This window comes from Cebus imitator, unplaced genomic scaffold, assembly GCF_001604975.1.
Source record: "Cebus imitator isolate Cc_AM_T3 unplaced genomic scaffold, Cebus_imitator-1.0 Scaffold434, whole genome shotgun sequence".
NCBI lineage: Eukaryota > Metazoa > Chordata > Mammalia > Primates > Cebidae > Cebus > Cebus imitator.
In genome coordinates this window covers 1675085-1692666 of record NW_016107749.1, presented here as the reverse complement: position 1 = coordinate 1692666, position 17582 = coordinate 1675085, and the positions used below count along the sequence as shown (strand labels likewise).

At 39.8% G+C, this 17582-nt stretch overlaps 1 protein-coding gene and 1 pseudogene across 3 annotated transcripts in view; one reads left to right on the top strand and one right to left on the bottom strand.

Moving 5' to 3' along the window:
* The window catches only part of SPPL3 (signal peptide peptidase like 3), a 149807-nt gene that overhangs the window by 38520 nt on the left and 93705 nt on the right, over positions 1-17582 (top strand). Inside the window, exon 1 of one of the 3 annotated variants that reach the window (XM_017510260.2) lies at positions 14208-14394. The exons of the other annotated variants lie outside the window; for them this stretch is intronic. The gene's annotated coding sequence lies outside the window, so the exon portion shown is untranslated. Of the gene's footprint in view, positions 1-14207; positions 14395-17582 lie in introns of those variants that run through there. 3 annotated transcript variants of the gene reach the window in all.
* Positions 1-17582, bottom strand: part of LOC108290400 — a 27997-nt pseudogene that overhangs the window by 7106 nt on the left and 3309 nt on the right.

Below are 17582 nucleotides of genomic sequence, written 5' to 3'. Positions count from 1 at the left end.
TGTTGCCAGGCTAGAGTGGAGTGGCACAATCTTGGCTCACCACAACCCCTGCCTCCTGGATTCAAGCAATACGCCTGCCTCAGCCTCCTTAGTAGCTGGGACTGTAGGCGTACGCTACCATGCCCAGCTAATTTTTCTATTTTTAGTAGAGACAGGGTTCACCATGTTGGCCAGGATGGTCTCGATCTCTTGACCTCATGATCCTCCTGCCTCGGCCTCCCAAAGTGCTGGGATTACAGGCGAGAGCCACTGCACCCGGCTGGCTTAAATTTCTTACAGTCTGGTAGTTGAGTTCTAAAGGCAAGTGTCCCAAGAGAAGAGAGCCAGATAGAAGCATATTGGCTTTTGTGACCTTGCCTTGACTAGTGTCACTTCTGCTGTATTTTTTAGGTGGAGGCAGTTACAGAGGTTTGCCTTAATTCAGAGAGTATGTGCATAACCATCTCCTATCCCACCAACACACACACACGCACGCACGCACGCACGCACGCTTTCCCTCCCTCCCTTCCTTACTCCCTCTGATATCCCAACTCATATACTCTGCTTTCAATGTTATATCCATAAGCAGGGCATGTGGGCTGGGATAGGACACAGTCTTTGGAAAATACAGTCTACCACACTGCTGTCGTTTTGCTGCTAGTAGGCATTTTAATTCTTTTGATGTTATGTTACACAACACATTATTTTTGTTTGAAACATGTCTTTTACTCACTTATTTATCATTTCTTTCACTTTTCATTTCTTTTTATAGATCCACTTTCCATCTGGTATTTTTCTTTTGCGTGAAGAAATTTCTTTAACATTAGTTGTAGTAGGGTTCTGCTGATAATTATCTCAGCTTTTATTGGTCTAAAGTATTTTGTCTCCATATTTGAAAACTATATATCGCTGGGTATAGAAGTTTATATTGACTTTTTTTTTTTTTTCCTCAGTAAAGATCTTCTATTTTCTAATTGCTGCATGATTTCTGATTTCATCGTTATTTTTGTTTCTCTGTGAATAGTGTGGCCTTTTCCTTCTGGATGCATGAGGTTTTTTGTTTTACCACTGATTTTTAGCACTTTGGTTATAATGTGCCTTGATGTGTTTTTTGTTTGTTTGTTTGTGACAGAATCTCACTCTGTTGCCCAAGCTGGAGTGCAGTGGTGTGATCTTGGCCCACTGCAACCTCCACCTCCTGGGTTCAAGCAGTTCTGCCCCAGCCTCCCGAATAGCTGGGACTACAGGCGGGTGCCACCACGCCCATCTAATTTCTGTATTTTTAATAGAGTTGGGGTTTCACCATGTTGGCCAGAATGGTCTTGATCTCTTGATCTTGTGATCTGCCTGCCTCCACCTCCCAAAGTGCTAGGATTACAGGCATGAGCCACTGCACCCAGCTGATGTGGTTTTATTTATGTTTCTTTTGTTTGGGGCTTTTTGAGTTTCTTGGATCTGTGAATTTATAGTTTTCATCATATGTATAAAATTTGCAGCCATTATTTCTTCAAATTTTTTTTCCGCTTTCCCTTTTGCCCTTCCTGTATTCCCGTTCAGCTGTGTTAGACCACTGGATCGTGTCCCACAGGTTACTGAGGCTCTGATATGTTATTGTTTTTATTTTATTTTTATAAATTGTTTGTTTTGACACGAAGTCTCACTCTGTCACCAGGCTGGAGTGCAGTGGTGCGATCTTGGCTCACTGCAACCTACACCTCCTGGGTTCAAGAGATTCTCCTGCCTCAGCGTGCTGAGTAGCTGGGACTACAGGTGTGTGCCACCACACCCGACTAATTTTTATATTTTTAGTAGAGACGGGGTTTCATCGTGTTGGCCAAGATGGTCTCGATTTCTTGAACTTGTGATCCCCCACCTTGGCCTCCCAAAGTGTTGGGATTACAGACGTGAACCACTGTGGTCAGTCAAGTGAAGCTGTGTTAATATTTTTTCAGTCTTTTCATTGTGGGTACTTTTTATTTTTCTTTTGGAGACAGAGTCTAGCTCTGTCGCCAGGCTGGAGTGCAGTGGTCCGATCTCGGCTCACTGCAACCCACACCTCCTGGGTTCAAGTGATTCTCCTATCTCAGCCTCCCAGGTAGCTGGGACTACAGATGTGCACCACCATGCAAAGCTAATTTTTGTATTTTTGGTAGAGACAGGGTATCATCATGTTGACCAGGATGGTCTTGATCTCTTGACCTCATCATCTATCCACTGCGGCCTCCCAAAGTGCTGGGATTACAGGCATGAGCCACTGTGCCCGGCCCACTGTGGGTACTTTTTATTGCTGCATCTTCAAGTTAAGCCATCTTACCTTCTGCAAGGTCTCATCTGCTGTTATTCTCAGCCAATGTGTTTTTAATTTGAGATACTGTACTTTAAAAATCTTTACAATTTCCATTTTGGTCAGAAAAACTATTTCCTTTCCACATCACATACATATGAACTACATATTGTTTGTTTTAACATCCTTGTATTCTAATTTCATTATTTCTATCATTTACAGATTTATTTCAATTAGTTTTCATCCTGACATGGGTCATCTTTTTCACTTCCTTGTATGCTTGGACATTGTGAATTTTATATTTTATATTGCTGGACACTGGATTTGCTATATTCCTCTAAAGACTGTCAGATTGTATTTGGTCACACAGTTAAGTAATGTTTGGATCAGTTCAATCCTTGCGAAGCTTACTTATAAGGTTTTTGTGGCTAGTCATAGCAATCTTTATCTTTGGACTAATTTAGCCCCCTCACCCCCACCCCGCAAGGTGTTGATCCTTCTAGGGACCCTGTGGTTTTTTCATGGTCAGCGTAACAAACGGTGTGGGAGCTCTGGGAAGTGTTGGGCTTATTGCTTTCCCATAGATTGTTCCTTGACCTTGGGGAGACTTTCTCTCAAGCACTTGGAAATCTGAGAGGAAAGGGAACCCTTCTGCCAGACCTCCAGAGCTCTCTGCACGCAGCTCCAGCTTCTCCAGTACTGTGTCCTGCAAATTCTAGCTGCCTCAGCTTCCCCTAGCTCTATTAGCTCCTCAGTTCACTGAGACCCTTGTATTTTGTTTCAGTGTTCTTTCCTTGAAGTGAAGGCTGGGAGTTGTCACCCGGCTGTAAGTTTGGTAAAGTTTACCTTTTGTTTCCTTTCCTTGGCGGAGGATCACAGCCTTGTGCTACTTCTTGCCCAGTGTCTAAAAACTGTTATTTCATGTATGTTGTCTGGTTTTCTAGCTGTTTATAGTGAGAGGACAGTTCTCATAGCAGTTACAACTTCACATTCTGAGTTGAGAGTCCTCCTGTTTAAATTTTGTTAATACAGTCAGCCCTCTGTATCTGTGGGGCCCGCATCATTGGATTCATCTAACTAATTCTGATTCAACCTTGGATCAGAATATTTGGAAAAGAAAATAATAACAATACAATGATAAAACAACACATGTTCTTTAAAATATGGCCTAACAACAACAGGTTGAGCATCCCTAATCCAGAAATCTGAAATGCTCTAAATTCAGAAACTTTTTGAGTGCCATGATACTCAAAGGACATACTTATTTGAGCATTTCTAATTTTCAACTTAGGGATGTTGAACCAGTAAATATGTGATACAAATATCCCAAAATCTGAAAAACCCCAAATCCAAAAACACTTCTGGTCTCAAGCATTTCAGGTAAGGATTATTCAACTATATTTATGTGGCATTTACATTATATTAGGTATTACAAGTAATGTAGAGGCAATTTAAGTGTAGAGAAGGATGTGTGTAGGTTATATATAAATACTATGCCTTCCCCCAACAGAATTTCGCTCTTGTCACCCATGCTGGAGTGCAGTGGTGTGATCTTGGTTTACTGCAGCTCCACCTCCTGGGTCCAAGTGATTCCCCTGCCTTAGCCTCCCAAGTAGCTGGGATTACAGGTGTGTGCCATCACACCCAGCTAATTTTTGTATTTTTAGTAGAGATGAGGTTTTACCATGTTGGCCAGGCTGGTCTTGAACTTCTGACTTTAGGTGGTCTACCCACCTCAACCTCCCAAAGTGCTGGGATTACAGGTGTGAGCCACTGTGTCCAGCCATTTTATATAAAGGACTTGAGTATATGTGGATTTTGTTATCTGAGGGGGATCCTTGGTATCGCTCATGGATACCAAGGAATGATTCAGCCTTCAGTGATTTATTAGTTTCATTTGCCAACAGATTTTATGTCAGTTCTGCTTTCTAATTTACCAGCTTTTTACTTTTTACTCTTTTTTGAAAACTTTGGTAAAGTGTATATATAACATAAAGATTACCATTTTAATCTTTTTTTTTTTTTTGAGGTAGAGTCTTGCTCTGTTGCCCAGGCTGGAGTGCAGTGGTGTAATCTCACTGCAACCTCTGCCTCTGGGGTTAAAGTGATTCTGTGTCTCAGCCTCCTGAATTGCTGGGACTACAAGCATGTACCAGTATGCCTGGCTAATGTTCGTATTTTTAGTAGAGATAGTGTTTTGCCATGTTGGCCAGGCTGCTCTTGAACTTCTGGCCTTGAGCAATCCACCCACCTCGGCCTCCCAAAGTGCTGGGATTACAGGTGTGCACCACTGCACCTGGCTCCATTTTAACCATTTTAAAATGTACAGTTCAATGGCAGTGAGTACACTCACATGGTTGTGTAACCATCACTATTATCCAGTTCCAGAACCTTTTCCTCATGTCACAGTGAAACTGTGTCCCCATGAGCAACTCTCCATCCGCCTCCCCCAGCCCCTTGTGAGCGCTGTTCTACTTTCGGTCTCTATGATTTTCACTCCTCTGGGTATTTCATGTAAGTGGCGTCATGTAATGTTTGTCCCTTTGTGAATGACTTATTTCACTTATCATAACATCCTCAAGATTCATCCAGATGTTGTAGCCCATGTCTGAATTGCCTTCCTTTTTGAGGCTGAATATTCCCTTGTATGTATATATCACTGAGTATCCATCTGCTCATCCATTGACGGAGATTGGGTTTTTTCCCACCTTTTGGATACTGTGAATGCAAACACTGGTGTACAAAGATAAACTTTTGAGACTCCGCTTTCAGTTCTTTTGTGTGTTTACCCAGAAGCGGAATTGCGGAATCGCAGGGTAATTCCGATGTTTTGTATTTTGAGGAATCGTCATGCTGTTGTCCATCGTGACTGAACCATTTTATATTCTTACCAACAATGTGCCTGTGTTCTAATTTCTTCACATCCCTGTCAACACACGAATCCTGTTTTTATACAATAGCAATCCAAATGAATGTTAAATACATTCTTAATTTTAAAAACCCAGTATTTCCCAAACAAAAACATTAGTGAGAAAAGGACATTGTTTTACATTTTGTAAATCTTGAATGTCTGGCTTANTGGGATTACAGGCACGCGCCACCATGCCCGGGTAGTGTTTTGTATTTTTAGTAGAGACGGGGTTTCACCATGTTGACCAGGATGGTCTCGATGTCTTGACCTCGTGATCCACCCGCCTCGGCCTCCCAAAGTGCTGGGATTACAGGCGTGAGCCACTGCGCCCGGCCTGGGCCACATTTTTCTTATCTGTTATTTCATGGGTGGGCATGGGTTGCTTCCACCCTCTGGCTGTTGTGAATAATGCTGTTGTGATCATGGCTGTACGAACATTTATTCAAGACTCTGCTTTCTATTCTTTCTAGCTTTATGTTTGCATTTATCCTTGTATATTTTTTCTTTATTACTTTGCTTTTATTCTGAATCTGAATGTTCTTTTTTCATTGTTAACAATGTAATAATTTAAAATGGAATGTTTTCGTTTGCAGTCTACATCCTTTACAGCAAGCTAAACAGTTTTGGTTAAATTTGTTGAAAACAGTATGAAAGCTTCAATGGCATTATGTCACTGTTTGATACATTTTCATTTTGGACAACATGCTGCTGGTGAGTAGTTTCTGGTCCAGTGAAATCCAGTTTTCAGATATTCCTAGTTTTGGATTCTCAGCTGCATATTTGAAATCATCACATTCAGAATTCTTTTGTTCCAGAACATATATATTCCCATTCTTGTTTGTACTTGAGTCATATTTAATCACATATATTTGTAGTATGCTTAGATGTAGTAGTTTCTATTTTCATAACTACTTTTCTGTTGATCCATTATGGTGAATTGCAGCTACAAAGTCATACTGTGTAGTAGCAAAAACGCTAACATAAGAAGTAAATAGTAGCAAGCAAAGGATTACCCAAGCCTAGTCATATATACCCATTTAGCTCAGTAGTTTTCAGCTATGGTAATACCGTTTCCTGGGGTGAATTTTTGAAATTTGTGAGAGCATTTTTGTTTGGCAGCATAGTAGAGGTCATTACAGACATTGAGTGGACAGGGTTTACGTCTGCTAGATGTCTTGCAGTGTGCAAAAAAGTGCTATACAATGAATAACTATTCTGTCTCATATGGTGTTTGAAGCTCCTTTAATTACTCAAACATCTAAAGTATTTTACATATAAACAGATCATTTTTTACATAATACACTACATTTTCTATGAATGGCACTGTGGTGTAAATCAAGGAGTGAGTAATGTCCTTTCATTTAAGGCTTTACCAAGAGCTTGCCATTCTGGTAAAATGCATCACCTATGGCGGTACTCCTCATGGTGTTGTAGTCACCATTTGACACACTTGATTCAGTTTGCATTTGTTGCTGTTACATTCGTGGTGATGTTTCATGTTGATGCAAGCATCTTACTGTATCATGATATTTCCTAGTATATTGATGCTCCAGTTTTAATGTTAAGTAGTGTTTTATTATGAATTAACTTCCTTTTCTTTATTCTACATATTATAGTTAGGACATTGTAATGATTTTTTAAGTTATGTAGAGTATTAATATAATTTCAGTATAATGAAGAGACTTAAAAATTTTTATTATGAACAGGAGATGTTAGGTGTGGTAAACTTGGGACAGTAGTCCTTATGGCACACCCACCCTTTAAGATTACTTCAGGATTTCTGTGAAGTTATTAATCTTATACTTCAGATGTATATGAAAATATTATTTTATTGATTTTCCTTAGAAATTACCACATCATCTATCTGTTGACCACCTGACAAGTGATTGGGCAGTACTGGCGGCCCATAGACTGCCCTTTGGAAAGAAGTGCCTTATATCCTGTCTTCTTGTCCTCAGTTACTGAATTTGCTCCGTATTCCACTTTATCAGATACCATTTTTTCCCTAACATTTTTTTTTCTTTTGTAGTGACACGGTCTCACTCTGTCACCCAGGCTGGATTGCAGTGGCATGACCATGGCTCCACTGCACCCATGACTTCCCAGGCTCAAGGGATCCTCCCACTTCATCCTCCTGAGTGGCTAGGATTATAGGTACACACCACCATGCCTAATTTATTTTTTGTCAAGATAAGGTCTCACTATGTTGCCTGGGGCAAACTATAACTTTTATACATGGGCTGGGTGCGGTGGCTCACACCTGTAATCCCAGCACTTTGGGAGACTGAGGTGGGCGGATCACTTGAGGTTAGGCATTTGAGACAAGGCTGGCCAACATGGTGAAACCTCGTCTCTACTAAAAGTACAAAAATCAGTTGGGCGTGGTGGTGCATGCCTGTAATCTCAGCTCCTCAGGAGGCTGAGGCAGGAGAATCACTGGAACGTGGGAGGCAGAGGTTGCAGTGAGCCGTGATTGTGCCTCTGCACTTCAGCCTGGAGAACAGAGCAAGACTCTATCTCAAAAAAAAATTATTTTTAATACATGAATTGTCTAACACCATAGTTGTTCAACTCCTAAGATAAACTTTTTCTCAACACTGTTAAATATTTTTGATGGTCCTTTGTAGTCCTTAATGGCAAAAGAAATTCACAAGTGCTGTTGCAGATGTCATTGCCTGCATATATATATAAACTTTGCCATGTGTGGAAGTGTCTTCTCAACCATTTGTCGCCTAATTAAAGTTATTTGCACTGGCAACATTACACATGGCAGCATTTTAAGTTAAATTTAGATAAGGAATTACTTTGGTTATCTTTCTCAAAAAGACTATGCTACAAGGATTATTTTATGTATAGGAAATAGCCTGTACCAAGATAAATAATACAGTTAAAAGCAATAGAAATAGCTAAATCTTAGGAATACATTGTAGAGCATTTGAGAGATAATGGGGGTTAACTGTGACTGATTCATGACTTGGGATGGAATATCACTCAAGCACTAATTTTTTTAAAGAAACATCATTTTTAAGAGAAACTGCTTAATTTCTAGGGACATCTATTTGAGGAAAGATGAAACTGAGTTTAACGAAATACAGAATTCATAGGATTCTCAGATGTTCTTTTATTTGCCTCGAAATTATGCTGTCAGCCCCAAAGATGTCAAAAAGAACAGAATTCTGGCTTTTGAGAAGTGACATGTTTCTCTGATACTATTGCATAACTGGTGATGGCCAAAAGTTCAGAAAAATCATTAGATTTTGAATGTGAAGAAAGTTTCAGCTCAAACTTTGATCAGAGTCTGAAGAGGAAAGTGGTATGTAACTGTTTTGGGAAATGTATGCTATTTTACAATACACTGTGTCTTAGAATAGAAGAAATGCATTATTTCTCCATTTTAAATTCTTTTTTTGAACGTGTCTTTTTCAAGATAAACTTTGTCATGTCTGGAGGTGTCTTTTCAGGTAAATTATGCCTTACTATTTCAGTTAATTCAGAAAATGACTTTTGATGATTGACTATCAGTCTTTTAATAGTTCCAGATTCCTCAAATACAATGTTCTCTCTAGAGGTGTATGTCCCAACCTTGCATAATAATAGGAATTCCTTAACGTGTTGTTTCATGGATTCTAAGGCTCTTTCCCTAAAGTTTATTATGCTGTATAGTCTAGGTTGGAACACAGTAATCTAGATTTGGAAGTACCTTAGGTTACAGGCCTCCAACCTTTTTGGCATCAGGGACTGGTTTTGTGGAAGACAGTTTTTCTACGGATGGGAAGGAGTGGGAGGATGTTTTCAGGATGATTCAAGCACATTATGTTGCATTTTATTTCTCTTATTACATTGTAATATATAATAATTATACAACTCCTCATAATGTAGAATCAGTGGGAGCTCTGAACTTGTTTTTCTGCAACTACTCAGTCCCATCTGAGGGTGATGGGAGTCAGTGACAGATCATCAGGCATTCGATTCTCATGAGTGCACAACCTAGATGCCTTGCACATGCTGTTCACGATAGGGTTTGCCCTCCTATGAGAATCTAATGCTGCTGTCTGATCTGACAGAAGGTGGAACTCAGATGTTAATGCGAGCGATGGGAAGAGGCTGTAAAAACAGATGAAGCTTCACTGACTTGCCTGCCTCTCTCTCCTGCAGTGAGGCCCAGTTCCTAATAGGCCACTAACCGGTCCCAGTCTGTCCTGGGGGTTGGGGACCCCTGCCTTAGGTGATTTTTCCAGGCTAGCTTGGGAAATACCGCTGTTAGAGCGTAGGCTTCTTCCCGGGAGTGCAGCCTAGTCTTGACTACTGTATAAAATTTCTTTGCTACAACTTAGAATACATCTACTATCCCAGTATTATAGTAATATATACTAATAAATATAGTAATATTTAGACTATTGGTAACATGTTGTGAGCACTTCCTGTGTGTAAGGACCCATGCCAAACACTGAATAGGTTGTTGAATCCTTACAACTTTCATCAGTAGATACTACCATACTCATTTTGCAAATGAGGATAAATAGTCTGTACAAGGCCTTATAGCTAGTAAGTGGTACACCCAGGATTGGAACCCAAGCAAACTGACTTTAGAGCCCGTGCTCTTAAACCACGCTGTACTGGCTGTTGCAGATCAGATGCTGAGCTGTTCTGATTAAGCAGTGCATTGTAGAGTAGTGTCCAGTTCACTATGAGTGTGGAGCAACAGATATGATAAGACATGAAACAGCAGCAGTAAGAGTCAGTGTGTAACCAGGAGTATTACCTCATGAGTGCGTGGGAGGGTGTCAGAGTAGCCAACACTTCTATTAAAAGAGTAAACAATCTCGAAGGGCCACAAAGTGATAAACTGGGTAACTGTCAGTGCTTCTCAAGATTAGCACCTCGCAAAGTGTGGCCCTTATTCCTCTGGAAATCTCTCATGGGATCCTGAAGGTCAAACCTTTATGTAATGTTTCTGAGAAGTTATCTTTTTCTCTGTGTTAACATTTGTATCTATGGTACTGCTGGTGCCTAAGCGTGAATCAAGGCGGTGGCACCAAAGTGTGCTCATAGCCATTGTATTTTTCACCACCACACACTCTATAGTTAGCTTTTTTTAAAAGCCAGTTTCACCTAAGAATGCCCTTAATGAAGTAGTAAAATATACTCCTTTTATTAAATCTTGACACTAGATTGCATATCTTTTTAATGCTTTGTGTGATGTAATGCGAAGTACACACAAGGCACTTCTGCTGCATTAGTACTATGGTTGTTATAAGGAAAAGTACCTGTAGGGTTATTTGAGTTACATGCTGACCTAGCATCTTTTTTCATGGATATCATTTTTTACTTGTAAGAATAACTGACAAACTATGGTTATTCAGATTTGAATATTTGGCAGATTTTGTTAAAGAATTGATAATATTTGTTGCCAGTGATAAGATTTGGGCTTAACAGCTTCCCATTATTTGTTTGAGATGGAGTTTTGCTTTTGTTGCCCGGGCTGGAGGACAGTGGTATGATCTCGGCTCACTGCAACCTCTGCCTCCCGGTTTCAAGTGGTTCTCTTGCCTCCCCTCCCACGTGGCTGGGATTACAGGCACCCGCCACCACGCTCGGCTAATTTTTGTATTTTTAGTAGAGACGGGGTTTCACCATGCTGGCCAGGCTGGTCTCAAACTCCTAATCTCAGGCCTCCCAAAGTTCTGGAATTAGAGGTGTGAGCCACCACGCCCAGCGCAAAAATTGTTTTGTTTTGTTTTACATTCATCAGTTTCTAATTGGGTAGTTGCAAAATGCCAGAAAACCGTTATTTCTGTTCATTTATTGTGCTATATGGGATCTCTTATGCTGAGAGGGTGTACTTTATAAGTTATTAGTACAAGGATTAATCACCGATAGTCCCCTTCTCTTATTCTTGCACTTTTTGGGGTCTAGTGATCCGTCCATACAAAGAGAAGAAACCGTGGCTGGAGGGATACTGAGTTCCCTCTCCTCTTTCCTGCACACTAGAGATAGGGTCAGGCAAGCCCTGCACACTTCTTCCTTCCCTGCCCCTTGGGGAGGGTCATCATGAAACAGTTACATGCAGGTGCTGAAAATCCGGACATGCTCTTTGGTCCAAACAGTGATCTTGAATGTCATAAATATAAGGATATTCTTACTGCACTGTTTTGTCTCACTTGAACAGGTTTTGATTATAAGAAAACAAAATGCTCTGCTTTGGAAACACTTGGTGATGACTTATTTAAAAGGAGTAGGAATAACAGGAAGTTAGCTTCTGGTTGGGTTGATAACCTTTGCAAAGTTCTGTAACTTGAAGATGCTTCCTTAGACTTTGGGGCGTTCATGCTGATTGAATTTTGGATAGGCCCGATTGGCAGCCATTTTTGCTTGAGTCTTTCAGAAAATCTTTTTAGTATTATTAAAATGGTTTCCTGCCTTAATAAAATGTACAAAATATACAATTTAACATGTGTTTGGCTTTGATAGCACCTCAGGCTCTTGCCCATCAATTATTGTTTTATTGATTTCTAGGTGTAGCTGTTGCAAAAGGAAGGTGGTCACACAGCACATAGCTACCATGATTTAAAAAGAAAAAGAAAAACCTGTGCTGTCGGCTTGCTTCTTCTCCATTGTATGTTGGCAGTACTAGATTTACTTAACATCGGACTGCTAGAGTGTAATTCGGCACATATCACCAAAACTTAGTTTTTTCAGCATTCTAAAATTGTTCAGGGGTGGACCATGTTTACCTCCCACTGAATGTGGAGACTTTTCCTGGTGCTTCATGGTAAACCCTTGGCTTTTCTGAGCCTTTGTTTCCTCTGCCCACCTCACAGGAGGCTGCTATGTGTGTTATCACATTTAATCCTTGAAGAGCAGTTAGTAAAGGGCAGATGGATAACTTGCACAGTCATGAGCAATTCAGTTCGAGTAGCTCAGGTTTGTTCTGTTTGGGGAACCGACTGTCACTATGAGGTTTTTTTCCCCTCCGGGCCTTTTTTTTCCCCTTTGTGTGTGTGTCTGTATGTGTATGCGTGTGTGGTGGTGGTGGCGGTGGTTGTTTTCCTGCATTGGGTTTGGGGGTTTGTTTTTGCTATTTCAAATAAAAATTCACCATACCTGCTTTCATAATATATTCAGTAGTTTTTCTGAATTGCTGTGAAAATGTGAATTTTATCTGAAGCTGGTTTTTAAGGTATGGTCTTTGGATTAGTAGCATCTTTATTGCCTGGAAACTTTTTAGAAATTTATGAATGCTTGGGTCTGCCCCAGATCTGCTGAACTGGAAACTGTGGGGTAGGGCCAGCAATCTGTGTTTTACCAAATCCTCCAGGTGATTTGGGTGCCCCAGCAGCTTTGAGAACCGCTGGTCTAGAAGATCCATGAGTTTACATCATTTTGAACAAATGCTGCAACTTTCTTTCCATGTGCTTTGCTGTGCATCCTATCTTCTTTGCTAACATTAGTCTTAAATGTATATCAAAAGAATTAGGAAATATGATGGTTTGTTACAGCTTCTTGCTTTGCTACTATTGTGTACATTTTTTTCTGTACTTTTTTTTTATTATTATTTTTTGCCACCCTGTCCCCCAGCCAAACAATCTACAGTATACATTTTTAAGAGTTACTAAGAACAGATTTTATGCTTAGTGTCATGTTTGTCCATCTGACACTTGAATAAGTAAGTGCAATTCCTTTGGGCAGATAAAATGTCAGGGTACTTTTATTTGTCTAACAGGAATTCTCTGCTTGTAGATGCAGTATTGTCTTGTAGACTTATAAACCAAATCTTTACTATATGCAGACATTTTCCTTCATTTGCTTGCCTTCCTCCGGAAAAAAAGGTGGATGAGCAGATAAGATGGTGGTAAAGAATATATCTTTAGGCTGGGCATGGTTGCTCACTCCTGTATTCCCAGCACTTTGGGAGGCCAAGGTGGACAGATCCTGACCTGAAGTCAGGAGTTCAAGACTAACCTGGCCAACATGGTGAAACCCTGTTACTACTAAACATACAAAAAACAATAGCCGGACATGGTAGCAGGTGCCTATAATCCCAGCTACTCAGGAGGCTGAGGCAGGAGAATCGCTTGAACCCGAGAGGTGGTTGCAGTGAGGTGAGAACACACCATTACACTCCAGCCTGGGCGACAAGAGTGAAACTCCGTCTCAGAAGGGAAAAAAAGGGGTTCATATATAAAGATATATTCTATTAAAAAAACTTTGTAAGAAAATGAAAGGCCAAAGGCCAGTGATTTACAGGCAGTCTGGTGGAGGAGAAGTGGTGTGTGCTTCTATTACATGATCTTTAGGGCCATATGATCTCTGATTTGGGTTCTATCACTAACTATATGACTGTTGCCAAGCAATTAAGTTTTCTAGAGCTGCTTTCTCATTCATTAAATAGGAATGATAACACCTTGTAAGTACCTAAATGAGATACTGTAGGTAAGTGTACTTCGTAGAATTTTAAATCTGCTAAGTGTGTGGTAGGCTGAATAATGATGCCTAAAAGATGTCCATGTCCTAATCTCTAGAACCTATGAATATAGGAAAGGAGACACTGCAGATGTGTCAGATTCAGAATTTTGAGTTGGGAGATTATCCTGGATTGTCTGCATTGGCCCAGTATGACCACATGAGGCCTTGGAAGAGGGAGGCAGACCAGAGTGAGTGGGGGGAGATTTCATGATGGAAACAAGAGGTTGTAGTGACTGATGAAGGGAACGGGAGCCAAGGAATGCAGGTGGTCCTCTAGAAGATGAAAAAGGCAAGGAGGCATTCTGCCCTCAGAGCCCTCAGATGCAACCAGCCCTGTAAAAGCCATTTCAGATTCATGACTTCTGGAACTGAGAATCCACTTGTGTGAAGTCAGTACTTGTGGTAATTTCTACAGCAGCCATAGAAAACTAATGTAGGGTGTTACTCATATATTAAAAGGGAAAGTTTTTGAGAAACTGTAAAGTCCACTGTCAAAAAACCTAACATTCTTTCATTCTTTTTCACTGTATATCAAGTCTGGAGTAGCAGCATTTGGCTATTTATTTTTTTATTTATTTTTTGAGGCTGGTCCTGAACTCTTGGGTTCAGCCAGTCCTCCCACTTCAGCCTCCCAAGTAGTTGTGCATGCATTTGGCTTTTTAGACTTCCTTACAATGTGGCATAAACTTTTGTGATGTAAATATACCGGGACGATTTCCTTTGGCCTTAACAGATGGCTCTAGAGACTTTTTGAGTAAGTATTTAGATTTGAAAGGGACAGCAGAGAGGACTCATTAAACCTCTCTGGAACATCTTAGATGAGTGTCTCTGGAAAGCCTAATTTTATGGGAAGGGTTCTTGGAACTGAGTTTTTCTTGGCAGCTCCTAGAGTTACCTTTTACCAACCATCCATTATATTTCTAAATCTAGCTGATCCAACAAGTTGCTTTAGAGCAGTTTCTCCAAGCCTAATGTGTTTTATATTTGCACTCCAGAGGGTAGTATTTCAGAGCCTCTCAGGTGCAAACTTGGGGTTTTCCATGGTCCAGTGACTCAGCTGAGGAAAGCGTCTGACCAGTGACTGCCTGTTTATATTTATATATATATATACTTTGTTAGGAATGGTTATTTTTACTGAGTCCTTGTCAACTTCCTGTCAATCCCAGATTTTCCAATAGAAATTCTTCACACTGGAATTATGTCTTTATAAGGCAGCAACTGTCACAAAGGAGTGGTCAGGCCTGAGGACATGAGAATTTTAGGGGGAAGGGTATGTGTGAGAAGATTCAGAACTTATAACCCAGGGGGGTTTTTAGGAGTCTCGGATAAATAGGATTTTCCTAGTCCCAAAAGGTAAAGACTACATGCATTGCCCACTAGTCAAGCTTATTCATAGTTAACTAGCATGACTGATAGAAGCTAGACATTTTCTTGGACGTATTCTCAGATGCCCCGTGCAAAAATCACTTCATACAGAATATATATTGATCTGTTTTTTAGAGCGATTTGGATTTTCTAAGTAAAATTTGTGATTTTACCTGTATTTGCTATATATTAATAACATGACCATTCAAGATCTTTTAATCCATTACTAGTTTAGACAAATCATCCTATTTCACCTGCCTCTGTGGCGGCTTATTAACCTATTAGTAGCTACTTAAACAATAAAGTATCTTTGGAAATTGTGCTGCTAGTTGGCTACAACATTGTAGAAGTTGGTACCAATTACCTGAAATTATTTTTTACTTTTTTAGAGGACTGATAGGTGCTTGTTAGAGTTGAGCCCGTGTCTGGTAACTTTGTTAAAGGGAAAAAAGAGTATCGGGGTAAAGTTTAGGTTTAGTTTTACTTTTTATTATTATTGTTTTTGTTTTGTTTTTCTGTTTTTAGAGGGAGGCTTTCACACTCTGTTGCTGAGGCTGGAATGCAGTGGTGTGACTATAGCTCACTGCAGCCTCAAATTCCTGGGCTCACACAATCCTCAGGTCTCAGCCTCCTGAGTAGCTGAGAATGTAGACATGGTCTACCATGCCCAGCTAATTTTTAATTTTTTTGTAGAGACTGATATTTACATAGTAATCAAGTTTGTATTACATCCTGGACCTTGAAAGATTGCCAGAAAACCAAAATTGACTGTTATACAAATCACCTGTAGCTTGCTCATTGTTTGGTCATTAGTGTTATTACACCAAAGTAATAAAAAGTAGTTTATGCACAAAATTTTAAGGAACTTTTTTTCCTTACTATTTTCTTACACATTAGAGATAATGAGCTATGGTGAAAGAGCAGTATTTTTTTGTTTTTTGTTTTTTGTTTTGGGAAAAAAGAAGAAAAGAAGGAAAGAGAGAAAGAAAAAGAATGAAAGAGAAAGAAAGAGGAAGAGAAAGAGGGAGAGAGAAGAGGAGTCTTGCTTTATTGCTCAGGCTAGAATGCAGTCTAAAAATGGGCATTGAAAACCTCTTTTATGCGAATAATTATGCTTAACAGTGGAGACAGGAAGGAATAAGGGAGGAAAATAACAAACAGCCAACCAGTATTTCATTTAAACCTGTGAAATGCTATGCAATTACTGAGGAGTGATTTACTTCCAATTATGTAGTCACTTTTGGAGTAGGTATGATGTGGTACTGAGAAGAATGTATGTTTTGTGGATTTGGGTTGGAGAGTTCTATAAATGTTGTTAAGTTTACTTGTTCTGGGTCTGAGTTCAAGTCCTGAATATCCTTGTTAATTTTCTGTCTCGTTGATCTGTCTAATATTGACAATGTGATGTTAAAGTCTCCCACTATTGTTGTGTGGGAGTCTAAGTCTCTATTTATAAGTCATTAAGAGCTTGCCTAATGTATCTGGGTGCTCCTGTATTGGGTGCGTATATATTTAGGATTGTTAGTTCTTCTTGTTGCATTGATCCTTTTACCATTATGTAGTTTCCTTCTTTGCCTCTTTTGCTCTTTGTTGCTTTAAAGTCTATTTTATCAGAGGCGAGAATTGCAACTCCTGCTTTTTTTTTTATTTTTATTTTTTTGCTCTCCATTTGGTTGGTAAATCTTCCTCCATCCCTTTGTTTTGAGTCTTTGTGTATCCTTGCATGTGAGATGGATCTGGATGCAGCATACCGATGGGTTTTGGCTTTTTATCCAATTTGCCTGTCTGTGTCTTTTGATTGGGGCATTTAGTGGATTTAAATTTAGGATTAATAATTAATAATATATGTGAGTTTAATACTGCCATTTGACCCAGCTGGCTGTTTTTCCCATTAGTTGATGTAGATTCTTCATTATGTTGATGCTATTTACCTTTTGGTATATTTTTGGAATGGCTGATACTGGTTGTTCCTTTCTATGTGTAGTGCTTCTTTCAGAAGCTCTCGTAAAACAGGCCTGGTGGTTATGAAATCTCTGAGTACTTGCTTGTTCACAAAAGATTTTATTTTTCCATCACTTATAAAGCTTAGTTTGGCTGGATATGAAATTCTGGGTTGAAAGTTCTTTTCTTTAAGGATGTTGAATATTGGCCCCCACTCTCTTCTGGCTTGTAGGATTTCTGCTGAGAGATCTGCTGTGAGTCTGATAGGCTTCCCTTTGTGGGTAACCTGACCTTTCTCTCTGGCTGCCCTTAGCATTTTCTCCTTCATTTCAACCGTGGTGAATCTGACAGTTATGTGCCTTGGGGTTGCTCTTCTTGAGGAATATCTTTGTGGTGTTCTCTGTATTACCAGGAGTTGAATATTGTCCTGCCTTGTTAGGTTGGGAAAGTTTTCCGGAATAATATCCTGAAGAATATTTTCCAACTTGGATTCATTCTCTTTATCACATTCAGGTACACCTATTGAACATAGATTAGGTCTTTTCCCATAGTCCCATATTTCTTGGAGACTTTGTTCATTCCTTTTTACCCTTTTTTCTCTAATCTTGTCTTCTCGTTTTATTTCATTGAGTTGGT